Here is a 22,264-nt window from a genome sequence, read left to right on the forward strand (position 1 = left end):
CTTGCGATATTGTATTCTGTAGTTTGACTACTTTACCTGTAAAGAACCCTTTTTATACTAATGTCTAAATCACCTTTCCTGCACACATAATAATTTTCCCTGTTGGGGCGGTTCTGGGATTGCTTCCTTTCTAGATAGTCTGCTGCAGGTCTTGTGTGTGCTTGTCTGTCTTCTGGCTCTGGTGGGAGTGGTATTGGGTGGGACATGCTTGGCTTCCCCTGTGGGTAATTTGTCAGGACTATTTTGCCTGGCCTAGTGCTTGGCATGAGTGCGTTTTCTTCAGTTTCCACTGGCTGTGGAGGAAGCCAAAGCTTGGGACTTGTTCCGCTGTTTACCTGAGTCTACACAAAGCTAAGTACAGCAGTTAATATCTATTACATCTTGTTTGTTGTGGTATTCTCCTATCCCATGTAGGGGCAGCTAGTGGCCTAGGTACGTGGTCAGGTTCGCCCCTTCTCAGGGCAGGTTACCTGCATATAGGCAGGTTCCTTCTCTGGGTAGGTTTTTTAGGGATAACATTTCCCTCATTGCAGTTGTCTTTATTATTTATCACTGTTGAGTGTGCATTTGCAGTCATATTTCAAGTTACAGATCCAGCTCATCCAGTTTAGACACAACAGTACCCACAACAGTACCCATCCTTTCTACAGTCCTTGGGAAGAATACATGCTGTGCCAGTTCTTTGCATTCTCAACACCTAAATGTATGCATATAAATGAGATCACCTTTAAGGTGTTACCAAGCTGAACAAGCCCAATTTTTCCAGCCTCTCATTATAAGAGAATATAGAAGAAGAAAGACTGTGGGTAAATGGTGGGCTTGGACACAAGTAGCAGACCAGGAAAGTCAACAACAACATGTATCAGCACCATACTGGCCAGATGAAGGTGTCGGTAGGGAACTGAAACACCAATGCTGACTCTCCCAGTCTCCTACTTGTCCTACTTATGTCTGAGAGCACCATTTACTCATGGTCCTTCTTCTCCTATATTGTCTTTACCAGAGGTTTATCCAATCATCGGGAAGGTTGCCACTAAAAGAACTCTGCTACATTGCCATTTATTTGTCAGTATTGGGCCCCATTCTGTTCAATATATTTATCAACGACCTGATAGAGGGGCTGCACAGCAAAATTTCAATATTTGCAGATGACACAAAATTATACAAAATAATTAATGCAATGGAGGACAATGTGCGGCTACAAACAGACCTGGATAAGCTGGGGGCTTGGGCAGAAAAATGGCAAATGAAGTTCAATGCTGATAAATGTAAGGTTATGCACATGGGCAGCAAGAATGGTTGTTACCAATATTCACTTAATGGGGTACCGCTAGGGAAAAGTGATATGGAAAAAGACCTGGGGGTACTAGTGGACTATAGACTAAACTGGAGTAACCAATGCCAATCAGCTGCTGCAAAGGCCAATAAAGTTTTGGGATGCATTAAAAGAGGTATAGGAGCGAAGGACGAGAACATTATCCTTCCATTATATAAGGCACTTGTCAGGCCCCACATGGAATACTGCGTACAGTTCTGGTCACCGGTGCTCAGGAAAGATGCTACGGTATTGGAGGGGCTTCAAAGAAGGGCAACTAAACTAATACATGGAATGACGGGAGTGGAATACCCAGAGAGGCTATCCAAATTGGGACTATTTACTCTAGAAAAAAGAAGGTTAAGAGGCGACCAAATAACCATGTATAAGTACATGAGGGGACAACACATGGATCTCTCCCAGGATCTGTTTATACCCAGGACTGCAACGGTAACAAGAGGGCATCCGCTACGTTTAGAGGAAAGCAGGTTTCATCACCAACATAGAAAAGGATTCTTTACTGTTAGAGCAGCTAGACTGTGGAACTCTCTGCCTGAGGACGTAGTGATGGCAAAATCCTTAGAGGAGTTTAAAAGGAGACGATGTCTTTCTGGAGAGAAAGGATATTATAAGCTATAAATCTAAGATTATTTGTTAATCCGGGTATACAGGCAGGTAGGAACTATTAGTGGTTGATCCAGGGAACAGTCTGATTGCCATTAGGGAGTCGGGAAGGAATTTTTTCCCCAAAAGGGCTATTGGCTTCTGCTCTTGGGGTTTTTTGCCTTCCTCTGGATCAACAAAACAGGAGGCTAGACAGGCTGGACTAGATGGACATTGTCTTCATTCAGCCTTACGAACTATGTTACTATGTTATTTATGTATGGTTCTAGGTACCAATTTGCCATCTTATTATCATATTGTATCACTGCGGTATAACACTATGAGCAACATTTTACTTGTTTTTTCATTACAAGAGAGACCTTCCATTCCATTTAAAATGTGGAAGTGACTTCATTTCGGACGCGATGCGAAAACCCTTTACACCTTGGGGAGGAAGTATAGTTTTCCTTTTCACTCAGAGTGCCATTTTTTGATCAGGATTGATGATGTGGTAATGTTTAATAGGGAAAACATCAATTGGGGTAGTAGGTCAGATATCTTACTGTATACGACTTGGTCAGTAAATCCTGAATAACTAGTCGTGTACAGGGTGATAACTAAGAGGTCAATAGGTCCCACTTTTATAAAACATCTCTTGTTTAAATAATCTTTCCAAAATCAACAAACAATATGGAATTCTGGTAATTCAAAATGAAATATAATCTGTGTAAGGGGAACGGCAGGAGCCATTTAAGTCTACAGCAAGCTTTTGTCAAGCCGTAATTTATAAGACATTGACTAGAAATAACATTTAAATTGGTTTTAAGCAGCTGTAAAGTTGTAAAATATTGGAAGAGCTTCAGAGTCAAGCAGCTTCTATCCTTTGTAAAGGAAGGAAAAGGGGGTGACTCAGGTCAAGCATACCACATAGGACAATTTATCTTGAAAATTCACTCTGATAGCATTTGTTATGTCCAGTCTTCCAAGAAAATGCATGTTTCCGATTATGAACCCCCAGTGTTTTATTTATTCAGTTCCCTTACAACTCATCTGAAGTATCAATTTCTCCGGGCTGTCAATAACATTCTGACATGTTGTACATTTATTTTTACTATTCATTCATATTAGACTATTGTTAGTGGAACAAAATATGTTTTTATCATTAGGCCACACAGCCAAGCCACAGATAATCACTAGAGATGAGCGAGCACCAAAATGCTCGGGTGCTTGTTACTCGGGACGAAAATTTCGCGATGCTCGAGGGTTCGTTTCGAATAACGAACCCCATTGAAGTCAATGGGCGACTCGAGCATTTTTGTATATCGCCAATGCTCGCTAAGGTTTCCATTTGTGAAAATCTGGGCAATTCAAGAAAGTGATGGGAACGACACAGCAACGGATAGGGCAGGCGAGGGGCTACATGTTGGGCTGCATCTCAAGTTCACAGGTCCCACTATTAAGCCACAATAGCGGCAAGAGTGGGCCCCCCCTCCCAACAATTTTTACTTCTGAAAAGCCCTCATTAGCAATGCATAACTTTGCTAAGCACCACACTACCTTCAACAAAGCACAATCACTGCCTGCATGACACTCCGCTGCCACTTCTCCTGGGTTACATGCTGCCCAACCCCCCCACCCCCCACCCCGCACGACGCAGTGTCCACAGCGCACAGCAAAGTGTCCCTGCGCAGCCTTCAGCTGCCCTCATGCCACACCACCCTCATGTCTATTTATAAGTGCGTCTGCCATGAGGAGGAACCGCAGGCACACACTGCAGAGGGTTGGCACGGCTAGGCAGCGACCCTTTTTACAAGGGGCGGGGCGATAGCCCACAATGCTGTACAGAAGCAATGGGAAATATAATCCTGTGCCACCGCCATCAGGAGCTGCACACGTGGGCATAGCAATGGGGAACCTATGTGCCACACAGTATTCATTCTGTCAAGGTGTCTGCATGCCCCAGTCAGACCGCGGTTTTTTATAAATAGTCACAGGCAGGTACAACTCTGCAATGGGAATTCCGTGTGCACCCACAGCATGGGTGGCTCCCTGGAACCCACCGGCGGTACATAAATATATCCCATTGCATTGCCCATCATAGCTGAGGTAATGTCATGTTAAATGCAGGTGGGCTTCGGCCCACACTGCATGCCCCAGTCAGACTGGGGTTCTTTAGAAGTAGACACATGCATTTACAACTCCCTGTGGACCCACAGCATGGGTGGCTCCCTGGAACCCACCAGCGGTACATAAATATATCCCATTGCAGTGCCCATCACAGCTGAGCTAATGTCATGTTTAATGCAGGTGGGCTTCGGCCCACACTGCATGCCCCAGTCAGACTGGGGTTCCTTAGAAGTGGACACATGCAGTTACAACTCCGTGTGGACCGACAGCATGGGTGGGTGCCAGGAAGCCACCAGCGGTACATAAATATATCCCATTGCAGTGCCCATCACAGCTGAGCTAATGTCATGTTTAATGCAGGTGGGCTTCGGCCCACACTGCATGCCCCAGTCAGACTGGGGTTCCTTAGAAGTGGACACATGCAGTTACAACTCCGTGTGGACCGACAGCATGGGTGGGTGCCAGGAAGCCACCGGCGGTACATAAATATATCCCATTGCATTGCCCTGCACAGCTGAGGTAACGTCAGATAAAATACAGGTGGGCTTCGGCCCACACTGCATGCCCCAGTCAGACTGGGGTTCTTTAGAAGTGGACACATGCAGTTACAACTCCGTGTGGACCGATAGCATGGGTGCGTGCCAGGAAGCCACCGGCGGTACATAAATATATCCCATTGCATTGCCCTGCACAGCTGAGGTAACGTCAGATAAAATACAGGTGGGCTTCGGCCCACACTGCATGCCCTAGTCAGACCAGGGTTTTTAATACATAGACACAGGCAGGTACAACTCCCTAATGTGAGGTCCGTGTGGACCGACAGCATGGGTGGCTCCCTGGAACCCACTGGCGGTACAAAAATATATCCCATTGCAGTGCCCTGGACAGCAGAGCTAACGTCTGATTAAATACAGGTGGGCTTCGGCCCAAACTGCATGACCCAGTCAGGCTCGAGTTTTTTATAAGTATACACAGGCATGTACATCTCCCTAATGGGAAGTCCATGTGGACCGACAGCATGGGTGGGTCCCAGGAAGCCACCGGCGGTACATAAATATATCCCATTGCAGTGCCCAGCACAGCTGATGTAACGTCAGCTTTAATGCAGGTGGGCAAAAAATTAATTGGATTACACTGTAGGCGAGGGCCCAAAAAAGTTGGTGTACCAACAGTACTAATGTACCTCAGAAAAATTGCCCATGCCCAACCAAGAGGGCAGGTGAAACCCATTAATCGCTTTGGTTAATGTGGCTTAATTTGTAACTAGGCCTGGAGGCAGCCCAGTTAAAATAAAAATTGGTTCAGGTGCAAGTTTCAACGCTTTAATGAGCATTGAAACGTATAAAAATTGTTTACAAAAATTATATGACTGAGCCTTGTGGGCCTAAGAAAAATTGCCCGTTTGGCGTGATTACGTGAGGTTGCAGGAGGAGGAGCAGGAGGAGGAGGATGAATAGAATACACAGATTGATGAAGCTAAAAGGTCCCCGTTTTTGATGGTGATAGAGAACAATGCTTCCATCCGCGGGTGCAGCCTACGTATTGTTTAGGTAACGCTGCTGTCCGCTGGTGGAGAAGAGAAGTCTGGGGAAATCCAGGCTTTGTTCATCTTTATGAGTGTAAGCCTGTCGGCACTGTCAGTTGACAGGCGGGTATGCTTATCCGTCATGATTCCCCCAGCCGCACTAAACACCCTCTCTGACAAGACGCTAGCCGCAGGACAAGCAAGCACCTCCAGGGCATACAGCGCGAGATCAGGCCACGTGTCCAGCTTCGACACCCAGTAGCTGTAGGGGGCAGAGGCGTCACGGAGGACGGTCGTGCGATCGGCTACGTACGCCCTCACCATCCTTTTACAGTGCTCCCGCCGACTCAGCCTTGACTGGGGAGCGGTGACACAGTCTTGCTGGGGAGCCAGAAAGCTGTCAAAGGCCTTGGAGAGTGTTCCCCTGCCTGTGCTGTACATGCTGCCTGATCTCCGCGCCTCCCCTGCTACCTGGCCCTCGGAACTGTGCCTTCGGCCACTAGCGCTGTCGGATGGGAATTTTACCATCAGTTTGTCCACCAGGGTCCTGTGGTATAGCATCACTCTCGAATCCCTTTCCTCTTCGGGTATGAGAGTGGAAAGGTTCTCCTTATAACGTGGGTCGAGCAGTGTGTACACCCAGTAATCCGTAGTGGCCAGAATGCGTGTAACGCGAGGGTCACGAGAAAGGCATCCTAACATGAAGTCAGCCATGTGTGCCAGGGTACCTGTATGCAACACATGGCTGTCCTCACTAGGAAGATCACTTTCAGGATCCTCCTCCTCCTCCTCCTCAGGCCATACACGCTGAAAGGATGACAGGCAAGCAGCATGGGTACCCTCAGCAGTGGGCCAAGCTGTCTCTTCCCCCTCCTCCTCTTGCTCCTCCTCCTCCTCCTCAACACGCTGAGATATAGACAGGAGGGTGCTCTGACTATCCAGCGACATACTGTCTTCCCCCGCCTCCGTTTCCGAGCGCAAAGCGTCTGCCTTTATGCTTTGTAGGGAACTTCTCAAGAGGCATAGCAGAGGAATGGTGACGCTAATGATTGCAGCATCGCCGCTCACCATCTGGGTAGACTCCTCAAAGTTTCCAAGGACCTGGCAGATGTCTGCCAACCAGGCCCACTCTTCTGTAAAGAATTGAGGAGGCTGACTCCCACTGCGCCGCCCATGTTGGAGTTGGTATTCCACTATAGCTCTATGCTGCTCATAGAGCCTGGCCAACATGTGGAGCGTAGAGTTCCACCGTGTGGGCACGTCGCACAGCAGTCGGTGCACTGGCAGATTTAACCGATGTTGCAGGGTGCGCAGGGTGGCAGCGTCCGTGTGGGACTTGCGGAAATGTGCGCAGAGCCGGCGCACCTTTCCGAGCAGGTCTGACAAGCGTGGGTAGCTTTTCAGAAAGCGCTGAACCACCAAATTAAAGACATGGGCCAGGCATGGCACGTGCGTGAGGCTGCCGAGCTGCAGAGCCGCCACCAGGTTACGGCCGTTGTCACACACGACCATGCCCGGTTGGAGGCTCAGCGGCGCAAGCCAGCGGTCGGTCTGCTCTGTCAGACCCTGCAGCAGTTCGTGGGCCGTGTGCCTCTTCTCTCCTAAGCTGAGTAGTTTCAGCACAGCCTGCTGACGCTTGCCCACCGCTGTGCTGCCGTGCCGCGCGACACCGACTGCTGGCGACGTGCTGCTGCTGACACATCTTGATTGCGAGACAGAGGTTGCGTAGGAGGATGAGGAGGAGGAGGAGGAGGGTGGTTTAGTGGAGGAAGCATACACCGCCGCAGATACCACCACCGAGCTGGGGCCCGCAATTCTGGGGGTGGGTAGGATGTGAGCGGTCCCAGGCTCTGACTCTGTCCCAGCCTCCACTAAATTCACCCAATGTGCCGTCAGGGAGATATAGTGGCCCTGCCCGCCTGTGCTTGTCCACGTCTCCGTTGTTAAGTGGACCTTGGCAGTAACCGCGTTGGTGAGGGCGCGTACAATGTTGCGGGAGACGTGGTCGTGCAGGGCTGGGACGGCACATCGGGAAAAGTAGTGGCGACTGGGAACTGAGTAGCGCGGGGCCGCCGCCGCCATCATACCTTTGAAAGCCTCCCTTTCCACAACCCTATACGGCAGCATCTCCAGGCTGATAAATTTGGCTATGTGCACGTTTAACGCTTGAGTGTGCGGGTGCGTGGCGGCGTACTTGCGCTTGCGCTCCAACACTTGCGCTATCGACGGCTGGACTGTGTGCTGAGAGACATTGGTGGATGGGGCCGAGGACAGCGGAGGTGAGGGTGTGGGTGCAGGCCAGGAGACGGTAGTGCCTGTGTCCTGAGAGGGGGGTTGGATCTCAGTGGCAGGTTGGGGCACAGGGGGAGAGGCAGCGGTGCAAACCGGAGGCGGTGAACGGCCTTCGTCCCAACCCTTGGGGTGCTTGGCCATCATATGTCTGCGCAACCTGGTGGCTTCCCGGCTGATCTTGGCGTGACAAAAATTGCACACCACTGTCCGTCGGTCGTCTGCACTCTCAGTGAAAAACTGCCAGACTTTGAGCACCTCGGCCTCTGCAGGGTGGCATGGCGCGAGGGGGCGCTTTGGGAAACAGTTGGTGGATTATTCAGTCTGGCCCTGCCTCTACCCCTGGCCACCGCACTGCCTCTTCCAACCTGCCCTGCTGCTGCACTTGCCTCCCATCTGAAGACCTGTCCTCAGTAGGCGTAGCAAACCAGGTGGGGTCAGTCACCTCATCGTCCTGCTGCTCTTCCTCCTAATCCTCTGTGCGCTCCTCCCTCAGACTTACTCCAATTACTACTACCTGAGTGATAGACAACTGTGTCTCATCGTCATCGTCCTCCTCACCCACTGAAAGCTCTTGAGACAGTTGCCGGAAGTCCCCAGCCTCATCCCTCGGACCCCGGGAACTTTCCAAAGGTTGGGCATCGGTCACGACAAACTCCTCCAGTGGGAGAGGATTCGGAACCATTGCTGCCCATTCTGGGCAGGGGCCCGAGAACAGTTCCTGGGAGTCTGCCTGCTCCTCAGAATGTGTCATTGTAATGGAGTGAGGAGGCTGGGAGGAAGGAGGAGCAGCAGCCAGAGGATTCAGAGTTGCAGCAGTGGACGGCGCAGAACTCTGGGTGGTCGATAGATTGCTGGATGCACTTTCTGCCATCCACGAAAGGACCTGCTCACACTGCTCATTTTCTAATAAAGGTCTACCGCGTGGACCCATTAATTATGAGATGAATGTGGAGACGCCAGAAACGTGCCTCTCTCCTAATCCCGCAGCAGTCGGCTGCGATACACCTGGATCAGGAGCTCGGCCTGTGCCCACACCCTGACTTGGGCCTCCGCGTCCTCGCCCGCGTCCACATCCTCTAGGCCTACCCCTACCCCTCACCATGGTGTATTACCAGTAGTGCAGAAACAGAACGCTGTAATTAAATGTGCCGCTTATGGGCCTGTGGTTGAAGGCTGACTTCGCTTACGGAACGCACAGCAGAGCCAGGAAAGAATTTTGCGCAAGCCTGCTGTAACACTTAGCTGGCTGCGTATTAATTAGGACTACTACCCCCAGCAGAGACGCAGTACACTCAGGATGGTCACAGGCAGCCCAAATAGAATGTTTTTTCCCAAATTTTTTTGAAAAAGCCCACTGCCTATATAGACAGTATACGTCTTTCACCTTTTTCACTGTCCCTGCCTCAGCACTACTGGCCCTATACTATGTAAAATTACTGCAGACTGTTTCCCTCTGGACAGGATGACAGCGGTGATGTAACGGGCAACGCAGAGCCAGGAAAGAATCTTGCGCAAGCCTGCTGTAACACTTAGCTGGCTGCGTATTAATTAGGACTACTACCCCCAGCAGAGACGCAGTACACTCAGGACGGTCACAGGCAGCCCAAATAGAATGTTTTTTCCAACATTTTTTGGGAAAAGCCCACTGCCTGTATAGACAGTATATCTCTTTCACTGTCCCTGCCTCACCACTACTGGCCTTGGACTATGTAAAATTACTGCAGACTGTTTCCCTCTGGACAGGATGACAGCGGTGATGTAATGGGCAACGCAGAGCCAGGAAAGAATTTTGCGCAAGCCTGCTGTAACACTTAGCTGGCTGCGTATTAATTAGGACTGCTACCCCCAGCAGAGATGCAGTACACTCAGGACGGTCACAGGCAGCCCAAATAGAATGTTTTTTCCCAAATTTTTTTGGAAAAGCCCACTGCCTATATAGACAGTATACGTCTTTCACCTTTTTCACTGTCCCTGCCTCAGCACTACTGGCCCTATACTATGTTAAATTACTGCAGACTGTTTCCCTCTGGACGGGATGACAGCGGTGATGTAACGGGCAACGCAGAGCAAGGAAAGAATTTTGCGCAAGCCTGCTGTAACACTTAGCTGGCTGCGTATTAATTAGGACTACTACCCCCAGCAGAGACGCAGTACACTCAGGACGGTCACAGGCAGCCCAAATAGAATGTTTTTTCCAAAATTTGTTGGGAAAAGCCCACTGCCTATATAGACAGTATATCTCTTTCACTGTCCCTGCCTCACCACTACTGGCCCTATACTATGTAAAATTACTGCAGACTGAGGACGCAATGCTCTGCACGGCCGATATACAAAAAAAAAAAAAAACACTGCAAAAAGCAGCCTCAACAGTACTGCACATGGTCAGATGTGGCCCTAAGAAGGACCGTTGGGGTTCTTGAAGCCTAAAATAACTCCTAACACTCTCCCTATAGCAACTCCAGCAAGACAGCACTTTCCCTGAACTATGTCAGAATGCATCTGTGGCGAGCCGCAGGAGGGGCCGATTTAAATACTCGGGTGACACCTGATCTCGCCAGCCACTCACAGCAGGGGGGTGGTATAGGGCTTGAACGTCGCAGGGGGAAGTTGTAATGCCTTCCCTGTCTTTCTATTGGCCAGAAAAGCGCGCTAACGTCTCAGAGATGAAAGTGAAAGTAACTCGAACATCGCGTGGTGCTCGTCTCTAAAAAACGAGCATCTCGAACACGCTAATACTCGAACGAGTATCAAGCTCGGACGAGTACGTTCGCTCATCTCTAATAATCACCCATCTTATTTTTCGATTGATGGATTGACAGAGTTCTTGCAAAGTATGAAAAACACAAAGTAATTTTTCATGTAACATTGAGTTATATCAATAAACATGATTATTTATTAGATGTTTATTGAATATGATTTATAAAAAGCCAACATATTATAATCACTCACAATATTACACTTCATCCTATTGGGTGGTCATGGGGGACAGTTGACCCAGCTGTATATGAAAGCCTGTGCAAGCAGAGTAGGAAAATGAAAACTCCATGCAGGTGTTGCCTATATTGGATATGAGCCAAAGAACAGGCTGGTAACCATGATAAGGGGGCATTTACTATGTCTGGAGCACAAAAGGTTTCACCATCAGCACAGGGTGAACGGAGTAATAGCAGTAAGAATATGGAACTGTCTGCCAGAGTATTTATTGGTTTATTCACTGAATATGTTTAAAATGGATCTGAATACTTTTAGGCCAGGCTCAAACGGGCGGACCAGATTCCGCATGCAGGAGGCCCATAGCGGATTTCGGCTGTAAGTCCGTCCAGCGACCCTGCATAGCTGTGGTTTCTCTATTGCGGATGACTGCAGTGGCTTACTGTTGGTCATACGCAGTACAGTTTTTTTTCAATATTTGTATTTTCTGTGCCATCGCTTAGTGCTAATGCGGGTACCTGCAGCCCATACATGATGTTAATTGCTTATGGGCTGGGGGTTGGACAGCCTCCTTTGGCTTCAATGGAGGCCATCTGCGTCGAGTCCATGGCAAAATAGAGGATGCTTCGATTTTTCCTACGCTCACAAAATACGCTATTCGGATCTGCAAGCGTGAGCGAAAAAGCGATTTAAAATACATTTTAAGGCTTGCGTTTTGCTGCCAATCCTCCGCACGGATCCCAATCGCGGATTCTGCCATTGGAATCTGTCCATGTGAGCCCGGCCTTAGTGAAATAAATAACATTTTGCATTGTGTCTTGTAGACTTTTGAAGTTTGGGTGGTGATCCACGGATAATTAACCCTTTAGCACCCCAGGACATATATGTACATCCTGGGTGCGCAGGGTTTGTATGGAGTATAATCGGAAGCCGAGCCCGCTCCATATATAGCCATTGTAAGCATTCACACTGATAGTGGCGGTTAACCTTTTGAGTGTAATTGTTAGAGATGAGCGAGCACCAAAATGCTCTGGTGCTTGTTGCTCCAGTCAAACTTTTTGTAATGTTCGAGAGCTCGTTTCGAGAAACAAACCCCATTGAAGACAATGGGCGACTCGAGCATTTTTGTGTGGGACGGATGCTCCGCATAGGTGATGACTTGTCAAACGCCAGAAAACATCAGAAAGTCATGGAAACACAACAGAAATCGATAGGGAAGGGCAGGAGCAGCATGCATGGCTACATCTGAGGCTCTCAGGTCCCACTATTAGGCCAAAATGGGGGCAAGAGTCTGGCATCACCCCCCCTAAGAATTTACTGCGGACAAATCATCATTAGCAAGGCACACACGCTGGCACATCTTAGCTAAGCACCACACTACCTGCAACCAAGTACAATCACTGCCTGCGGGTGACACTGCTGCCTCTTTTCCCTGGGTTAAATACTGGCATTGCTGTCCAACCCCCCAGCATGACCCTGCATCCACAGCGCACCCAAAAATTTCCCTGCACAGCATTCAGCTGGCCTCACGCCACATGCTCGCTTCATAGCCACACCACCCTCATGTCTATTTATAGGTGTGTAATGGATGAGGAGGAACCGGAGGCACACACTGCAGAGGGTTGGAAGGGCTAGGCAGCAACCCTCTTTGAAAGTGTGGGCGATAGCCCACAATGCTGTTAAGAATTGATGATGAATTGACATACGATCATCATTCCAATCCCGTGCCACCTCCGTCACAAAATTGTCAGGAGACGCAAACGTGGGCATAAAGGGGACTCAGGTGCCAGCACTCCTACGCATCTCCACAATGCAGCAATACTCTGTGTGGGAAGCAAGTGAGCGGGCCCAAGGTCAGGCTTGGTCCCAGCCTCCCCTTTGTGTGACCCAAGGTGCTGTGAGTTACATAGCAATGGGAAATCCATGTGTCCCCACACAATTCATTCTGTGTAGGTGGCAGATAGCTTAACACCACAATAGGAAGTTTTTGAGTTCCTTGGGCTCGCCTATGCTGTTGGTGCACAAAGATGGTATTATACAGAAAGAAATCAGAGTGCCCAAACATGGCAGAGCTTCACCCTACCAAGGACCTCGGCCTTGGCCCACATTGCTGCCCTAGTCAGTCAGTGTATTTGTGCCAGACAGGTAAAACACTGCGATGGGAAGTCTTTGTGCACCCACAGCATAGGCGAGCCCAAGGAACTCAAACATGGTATTACACATGAGAAAATCAGAGTGCCCAAACATGGCAGAGTTTCACCCTGCTAAGGGCCTTGGCCTCGACCCACATTTCTGCCCTAGTAAGTCAGTGTATTTGTGGCAGACAGGTAAAACAACGCAATAAGAAGTCTTTGTGTACCCACAGCATAGGCGAGCCCCTGAAACCCAAGGAAAGTATTACACATAAAGAAATCAAAGCGCCCAAACAAGGCAGTTTCACCCTGCCAAGGAACTTAACCTTGGCTCACACCCTCAGTAATCGTGGGCATAAAGCGGACTCGGATGCTATTGCAGCTGTGAACGTCTCATTAATGCAGTAATGCTCCTTTTGTTTGGTCCAAACCAGTGTCTCAGATAACTGTGGTAACAGGAGAGAAAATACATGTTGCCCAGCGCTGATCCCCAGACCCCAAGTAGGAGAAGGAGGTGGCATAATAAGGCCAAGAAACCATGACCGAGGTAGGACCTGCAATACTCTGTGTGGGAAGTACGTGAGCGGGCCCTGGGTCAGGCTCGGTCCCAGTCTCCGCCTTGTTTGACCCAAGGTGCCGCGAGTTACATAGCAATGGGAAATCCATGTGTCCCCACACAATTCATTCTGTGTAGGTGTCAGATAGCTCAACACCGCTGTAACATTTCTGTTGCAAAAGTATAGGCGAATAAGAAGAAAGCATTCAAACTACTAAAGCAACAAGGCAGTGAAGAAGCACTAAAATCATACAGGAAAAAAAACAAAATATGCGAAGATAGGATCAAAACTGCCAAGGAGGAAGCAGAAAGACTGATCACCAAAGAGAGCAAAAACTATATTAACTATATCAACTATATTAACAGCAAAAGGATTTGCAGGGAGAGCACTGGCCCTTTAAAAAATAATGCAGGAGAGATCATTGAAGATGATGGAGGGAAGGCAAATCTACTAAACTGTTTCTTCTCAAGTGTATTCACAAACGAAGATGAAATGCCACACGAGATGCAGGGGAATAAAATGAACCCATCACAAAATATCTCATACCTAACGCAGGAGGAGGTGTGGAAGCGACTAAAGAAGACTAAAATCGATAAATCGCCAGGCCCAGATGGAATACACCCAAGGATACTAAGGGAACTAAGTGACGAGATAGCTAGGCCGCTATATCTAATATTTCTAGACACTATTATGACCGGTGTAGTACCATTGGATTGGCGCATTGCCAACGTGGTACCAATTTACAAAAAGGGGAGCAAAAGTGAGCCTGGTAACTACAGGCCAGTAAGTCTCACTTCAGTAACGGGAAAATTTTTTGAGGGGATTCTGAGAGACGCCATCGATGAGTACCTCAAGGAGAACAAGGGAATAACTCCTCACCAGCATGGATTCATGAAGGGTCGCTCATGTCAGACAAATCTGATCAGTTTCTACGCCAAAGTAAGCTCTAGGCTGGACCTAGGAGAGTCTATTGATCTCGTATATCTGGACTTCTCTAAAGCCAATATACAAAATGAGGCAGCTCGGATTGGGTGAAAACGTGTGTAATTGGGTAAAAAATTGGCTCAATGATAGAAAGCAGAGGGTGGTAATAAATGGTTCATACTCTGATTGGGCGACAGTCGCTAGTGGGGTGCCACAGGGTTAAGTATTAGGCCCCACTCTGTTCAATATATTTATCAACGACCTGATAGAGGGGCTGCACAGCAAAATATCAATATTTGCAGATGACACAAAATTATACAATATAATTAATGCAACAGAGGACAATGTGCGGCTACAAACGGACCTGGATAAGCTGGGGGCTTGGGCAGAAAAATGGCAAATGAAGTTCAATGTTGAAAAATGTAAGACTATGGACATGGGCAGCAAAAACGGATGTCACCAATATTCAATTAATGGAGTACCGCTAGGGAAAAGTGATATGGAAAAGGACCTGGGGGTACTGGTGGACTGTAGACTAAACTGGAGTAACCAATGCCAGTCAGCTGCTGCAAAGGCAAATAAAGTCTTAGAATGTATTAAAAGAGGTATGGGGGCGAAGGACGAGAACATTATCCTTCCATTATATAAGGCACTAGTCAGGCCCCACATGGAATACTGCGCACAGTTCTGGTCACCGGTGCTCAGGAAAGATGTCACAGTACTGGAGGGGGTTCAAAGAAGAGAAACTAAACTAATACATGGAATGAATGGACTGGAATACCCAGAGAGGCTATCTAAACTGGGATTATTTACTTTAGAAAAAAGATGGCTAAGGGGCGACCAAATAACTATGTATAAATACATGAGGGGACAATACAAGGATCTCTTCCATGAACTGTTTACACCCAGGACGGTGACGGTAACAAGAGGTCATTTGTTGCGTTTAGAGGAAAGCAGGTTTCATCACCAACATAGAAAGGGGTTCTTTACTGTAAGAGCAGTTAGACTGTGGAACTCTCTGCCGGAGGAAGTGGTGATGGCAAAATCTATAGAGGAGTTTAAAAGGGGACTGGATGTCTTTCTGGAGAGGAAGGATATTATAGGTTATAAATCTTAGGTCAATTGTTAATCTGGGTCACAGGTAGATAGGAACTATTAGGGGTTGATCCAGGGAACAGTCTAATTGCCATTAGGGAGTTGGGAAGGAATTTTTTTCCCCAAAAGGGCTATGTGGCTTCTGCTCTTGGCGTTTTTTGCCTTCCTCTGGGTTAACACAGGAGGATAGAGAGGCTGGACTAGATGGACATTGTCTTCATTCAGCCTAACGAACTATGTTACTATGTAATATCCGAGAGGAATACACAAAGCTTATTCTCCCTTTTTTGGGGGTGATAGAGGATGCATTTTTTCTCTTGTTGCAGTGAAAAGATTCTTTAGGATCTGCTGCTTTCCACCGGTGGAGAAGAGAAGTCTGGGGAAATCCAGCCTTTGTTCATCTTTATGAGGGTAAGCATGTCTGCGCTGTCAGTTGACAGGCGGGTACGCTTATCCGTGACGATTCCCCCAGCTGCACTAAACACCCTCTCTGACAAGACGCTAGCGGCTGGGCAGGCCAGCACCTCCAGGGCGTACAGCGCAAGTTAGTACCACATGTCCAGCTTTGACACCCAATAGTTGTATAGAGCAGAGGCATCACGGAGGACGTTGGTACGATCAGCTACGTACTCCCTCACCATCTTTTTACAGTGCTCCCTCCTACACAGCCTTGACTGGGGAGGGGTGACACAGCCTTGCTGGGGAGCCATAAAGCTCCCAAAGGGCTTGGAGAGTGTTCCCCTGCCTGTGCTGGACATGCTGCCTAATCATCACGCCTCCCCTGCTAGCTGGCCCTCTGAACTGCGTCTTCTGCCACTAGCACTGTCAGATGGGAACTTTAGTATCAGCTTTTACACCAGGGCCTTGTACCTCTTGTCACCTAAGTTGATTAGTTTCAGCATGGCTGTGCGGCTGTGCTGCACGCTACCGACTGCTGGCGACGTGCTCACACTTCTTAATTGAAAGGTAGAGGTGGCGGCGAAGGAGGAGGGGGAGGGTTTGGAGGAGGTGACATAAGCCGTCGCAGATACCAGGACCCGCTATTCTGAGTGTGGGTAGGATGTGAGCGGTCCCAGGCTCTGACTCAGTCCCAGCCTCCACCAAGTTCACCCAATGTGCCGTCAGGGAGATATAGTGGCCCTGCCCGCCAGTACTTGTCCACGTGTCCATGGTTAAGTGGACCTTCCCAGTAACCGAGTTGGTGAGGGCACGATTTATGTTGCAGGAGACGTGCTGGTGTAGGGCTGGGACGGCACACCGGGAAAAATAGTGGCGACTGTGGACCGAGTAGTGCGGGACCGCTGCCGCCATCATGTTTTTGAAAGCCTCTGTTTCCACAAGCCTGTACAGCAGCATCTCCAGGCTGAATAATTTGGCAATGTGCATGTTTAAAGCTTGTGCATGCGGGTGGGTGGTGGCGTATTTGCGCTTTCGCTCCAACGCTTGTGTTAGTGACAGCTGAATGCTGCGCTAAGAGACATTACTGGATGGAGTGGAGGACGGTTAAGGTGAGGGTGTGGGTGCAGGCCGGGAGGCGCTCGTGCCTGTGTCCAGGTTGTGGCACAGGGGAAGAGGCAGTGGTGTGACCCGGAGGCGGTGAATGGCCTTTGTCCCACCTTGTGGGGTGCTTGGCCATCTTATGCCTGCGCATGCTGGTGGTGGTGAGGCTGGTAGTGGTGACTCCTCAGGTGATCTTGGTGTGACACAGGTTGCACACCACTGTTCGTCGGTCGCCCACACTCTCACAAAAAAACATCCACACCTTTGAACACCTAGCCCTCTGCACGGAGGCTTGCCATGAGGGGGTGCTTTGGGAAACAGTTGGGGGATTCTTCGTTCTGGCCCTGCCTCTACCCCTGGCCACTCCACTGCCTCTTCCAACCTCTCCTGCTGCTGCACTTGCCTCCCCCTCTGAAGCCCTGTCCTCAGTAGGTTTAGCAAACAAGGTAGGGTCAGTCACCTCATCGTCCAGCTGCTCTTCCTCCGAATCCTCTGTGCGCTCCTCCCTCGGACTTACTGCCCTTACTACTACCTCACTGACAGACAACTGTATCTCATCATCCTCACCCACAAAAAGCTCTTGAGACAGTTGCCGGAAGTCCCCAGCCTCATCACCCGGGAACTTTCCAAAGGTTGGGCATCGGTCACGACAAACTCCTCAGGTAAGAGAGGAACCATTTTTTCCCACTCATGGCAGGGACCCGAGAACAGTTCCTGGGAGTCTGCCTGCTCATCAGAATATGTCATTTTCATGGAGTGAGGAGGCTGGGAGGAAGGAGGAGCAGCAGCCAGAGGATTCAGAGTTGCAGAGTTGCAGTTCCCAGGCTGGGAGTAGTGGACTGCGTAGAAGACTAGGTGGTCAATACATTGCTGGACTCGTTTTCTGCCATCCACGACAGGACCTGCTTGCACTGTTCTGTTTGTAATAAAAGTCTACCACGCAGACCCGTAAATTGTGATAGGAAGCTGGGGAGCCTAGAAACTTGTCTCTCTCCTAATCCCACAGCAGCCGGCTGTAATTCACCACGCCCAGGAACGCCGCCTGTGCCCACACCCTTACTTGGATGCCCGCGTCCTCGACCCTTACCCCTACTCCTCATCATTGCGGATTAAGAATAGAGCAGGGCCCAAATAAATTACTCCACTGTACAGCACTAACAACTGTGGCTTAATTCACCGCACACAGAGACTTGTAGATAGCGGAGGCTCTATGCTGTGACTTGAAAAAATTAACCCGATGTTTTGCACTGATATCTAGGGGTAATTTACCGCTCACAGAGACTTGTAGATAAGAGAGGCTGTATGGAGTGGGAGAAGACTCAGTGGATAGTGCTGGTAACTGCGGCTATCTCAACCCCACCAAGGAAAGGATATTGAGAGACACTCTGCACAGCGGCAGAACTGAAATACTTTGCAGTGGCCCAGGAAATATTACAGTACTGTTTAGCGGTGAGACCTCTGTCTAATGCGCTGCAGACATAGAACGATATAAATGAAATACTTTGCAGTGGCCCAGAAAATATTACAGTACTGTTTAGCGGTGAGACCTCTGTCAAATGCACTGCAGATACAGAACGTCAGTAGGCTAGGAAACTTTAGAGTGCAGTTTCACGGTGAGAGCTTGTTGTACTGCACTGCAGGCTGAGAACGCTATAACTGCAAGGCTGGGAACAGGCCTAGATGTGTAATACAGAAATTGGTGCACTACTGCTCCCAGCCAGCCACAACTATAATGCACACGGTGAGATGCCGAAAACCCTAAATATATTTGGAATTGCCACGTATATAAAAATCCGATCTATAAAAATAACACATTTTTTATGCCGCATGGTGAACGTCATCAAAAAAAAATACACAATTCCAAAATTTTTTGGTCACCCCCATCAAATGGTTAAAAAAAGGGCTGCATCCTTTTAAGGGGTTGAATAGGGTTTTCCAGAAAAAAATTAAATTATAATGGACAAAGATAAAGAGAAATTAAATACTCTCTGTCCAGCGGGGAAGGGGTGGAGGTGGAGCTTGAAATATAAGCCCTACCGCGAAAATCATCCTTAGCTGTATAAAAAAATTAATTAATTAACTCACCTAGAAGCGCTGTCTGGCTTTCACGGCGCTCAGCCAATCAGAGGCAGTGCTTTCTGGAGGCGGGCATTTTTCAATTTCCGGCTACCAGAATACAGAGGTAGACTGCCAGGGACGGGGAGAAGAGCTTGACCGTGCTTCTAGGTGAGTTAACTTTTTTTTTCTATAGCTAAGGCCGCCCGCAGACGGCCAGGTTGAATTCTCGCAGCGGGACCCCACCCGAGCCCCTGCAGAGACCAGCATGGCACTCACCTGCTCCCGCGGCTCCGTCTCTTTGATCCGCCAGCTGCTGTGCAGTGGGCGCATGCACAGACGGGAGCCGGCAGCCGGAGAGTGACTTTTCTGTGTGGAGCTCTGATATTTTGTGCCATCTTTGTGCTGGATCCTCTGACCAGAGATTCCGACGCAGATGTGAAACCACTTTAATGTATTTAAAAACTCATATATTTAATGTTGGTGCTTGCAGAGTGCTGTTGCATCCATTTGTGGTGTATGGTGAGAGGGACATAAGTAAGAGTTCTACGATGACCTATTGGTGCGTAAATTATCCATACTGTGATTGCTCTCAGTAAGAGAAACCAAGTAATCTTGTAGATATGATACCTTTTAATGGCTAACAAAAATACATGATCTTATTGCAAGCCTTCTGACTTCTCAGGACCCTTCCTCAAGCATAATGAAACAGATTTGGATGGGGCATATATAAATACAAATGTACACACATCAAAAGGCACAGAAATCAGAGAAAGATTTGTACTTAAAACAATACCAGACAAGATGAGCAGAGAAGTAAATACTAGGGATGAGCGAGCATACTCGTCCGAGCTTGATACTCGTTCGAGTATTAGGGTGTTCGAGATGCTCGTTACTCGAGACAAGCATCACGCGATGTTCGAGTTACTTTCACTTTCATCTCTGAGAAATTTGCACGCTTTTCTGGCCAATAGAAAGACATGGAAGACATTACAACTTCCTCCTGTGACGTTCAAGCCCTATACCACCCCCCTGCAGTGAGTGGCTGGCGAGATCAGGTGTCACCCGAGTATTTAAATCTGCCCCGCCCGCGGCTCGCCACAGATGCATGCTGACATAGATCAGGGACAGTGCTTTTACTCAGTATAGGGGCAGTACTGGTGAGGCAGGGAAAGAGGTATACTGGCTATATAGGCAGTGGGTTTTTTCTCAGAAACTTCCAAAAAAAACAATATTAGGCCTGCCTGTCACTGCCTTCAGTTTACTGCGTCTCTGCTGGGGGTAGTAGTTGTTGAATTAATACCCAGCCTTGCGCAAAATTGTTGCCTGCCTCTGCAGTGCGTTACGTACGCGAAGTCAGCCTCCAACAGGCAAATCGAAATACAGTGTATATCACAGGCAGTGCGCTTTTTCCCAAAAACTTCCAAAAAATACAATATTAGGCCTGCCTGTCACTGCCTTCAGTTTACTGCGTCTCTGCTGGGGGTAGTAGTTGTTGCATTAATACCCAGCCTTGCGCATAATTGTTGCCTGCCTCTGCAGTGCGTTATGTACGCGAAGTCAGCCTCCAACAGGGAAATTGAAATACAGTATATATCACAGGCAGTGGGCTTTTTCCCGAAAAGTTAAAAAAAAAAACAATATTAGGCCTGCCTGTCAGTGCCTTCCGTTTACAGCGTCTCTGCTGGGGGTAGTAGTTGGTGAATTAATACCCAGCCTTGCGCATAATTGTTGCCTGCCTCTGCAGTGCGTTACGTACGCGAAGTCAGCCTCCAACAGGGCAATCGAAATACAGTGCATATCACAGGCAGTGGGCTTTTTCCCAAAAAGTTCAAAAAAATACAATATTAGGCCTGCCTGTCAGTGCCTTCCGTTTACAGCGTCTCTGCTGGGGGTAGTAGTTGGTGAATTAATACCCAGCCTTGCGCATAATTGTTGCCTGCCTCTGCAGTGCGTTACGTACGCAAAGTCAGCCTCCAACAGGGCAATCGAAATACAGTGTATATCACAGGCAGTGGGCTTTTCCCCCAAAACTTCCAAAAAATACATTAGGCCTGCCTGTCACTGCCTTCAGTTTACTGCGTCTATGCTGGGGGTAGTAGTTGGTGAATTAATACCCAGCCTTGAGCATAATTGTTGCCTGCCTCTGCAGTGCGTTACGTACGCAAAGTCAGCCTCCAACAGGGAAATCGAAATACAGTATATATCACAGGCAGTGTGGTTGTTCCCACCAAGTTAAAAAATATACAAGATTTGGCCTGCCTGTCAGTGCCTTCCGTTTACAGCGTCTCTGCTGGGGGTAGTAGTTGGTGAATTAATACCCAGCCTTGCGCATAATTGTTGCCTGCCTCTGCAGTGCGTTACATACGCGAAGTCAGCCTCCAACCACAGGCGAATAAGCGGCACATTTTATTACAGCGTTCTGTTTCTGCTAATCTCGTAATACACCATGCTGAGGGGTAGGGGTACGCCTATAGTACGTGGACGGGGGCGAGGACGCAGAGGCCTAAGTCAGGGTGTGGGCACAGGCCGAGCTCCTGGTCCAGGTGTATCGCTTCCAGGTGTATGCTTCCTCCACTAAACCATCCTCCTCCTCCTCCTACGCAACCTCTGTCTCGCAATCAAGATGTGTCAGCAGCAGCACGTCGCCAGCAGTCGGTGTCGCGCGGCATGGCAGCACAGCGGTGGGCAAGCGTCAGCAGGCCATGCTGAAACTACTTAGCTTAGGAGAGAAGAGGCACACAGCCCACGAACTGCTGCAGGGTCTGACAGAGCAGACCGACCGCTGGCTTTCGCCGCTGAGCCTACAACCGGGCATGGTCGTGTGTGACAACGGCTGTAACCTGGTGGCGGCTCTGCAGCTTGGCAGCCTCACGCACGTGCCATGCCTGGCCCACGTCTTTTATTTGGTGGTTCAGCGGTTTCTGAAAAGCTACCCATGCTTGTCAGACCTGCTCGGAAAGGTGTGCCGGGTCAGCGCACATTTCCACAAGTCCAAGACGGACGCTGCCACCCTGAGGACCCTGCAACATCGGTTTATTCTGCCAGTGCACCGACTGCTGTGCGGCGTGCCCACACGGTGGAACTCTACTCTCCACATGTTGGCCAGGCTCTATGAGCAGCGTAGAGCTATAGTGGAATACCAACTCCAACATGGGCGGCGCAGTGGGAGTCAGCCTCCTCAATTCTTTACAGAAGAGTGGACCTG

This window comes from Eleutherodactylus coqui, chromosome 12, assembly GCF_035609145.1.
Source record: "Eleutherodactylus coqui strain aEleCoq1 chromosome 12, aEleCoq1.hap1, whole genome shotgun sequence".
Lineage (NCBI taxonomy): Eukaryota > Metazoa > Chordata > Amphibia > Anura > Eleutherodactylidae > Eleutherodactylus > Eleutherodactylus coqui.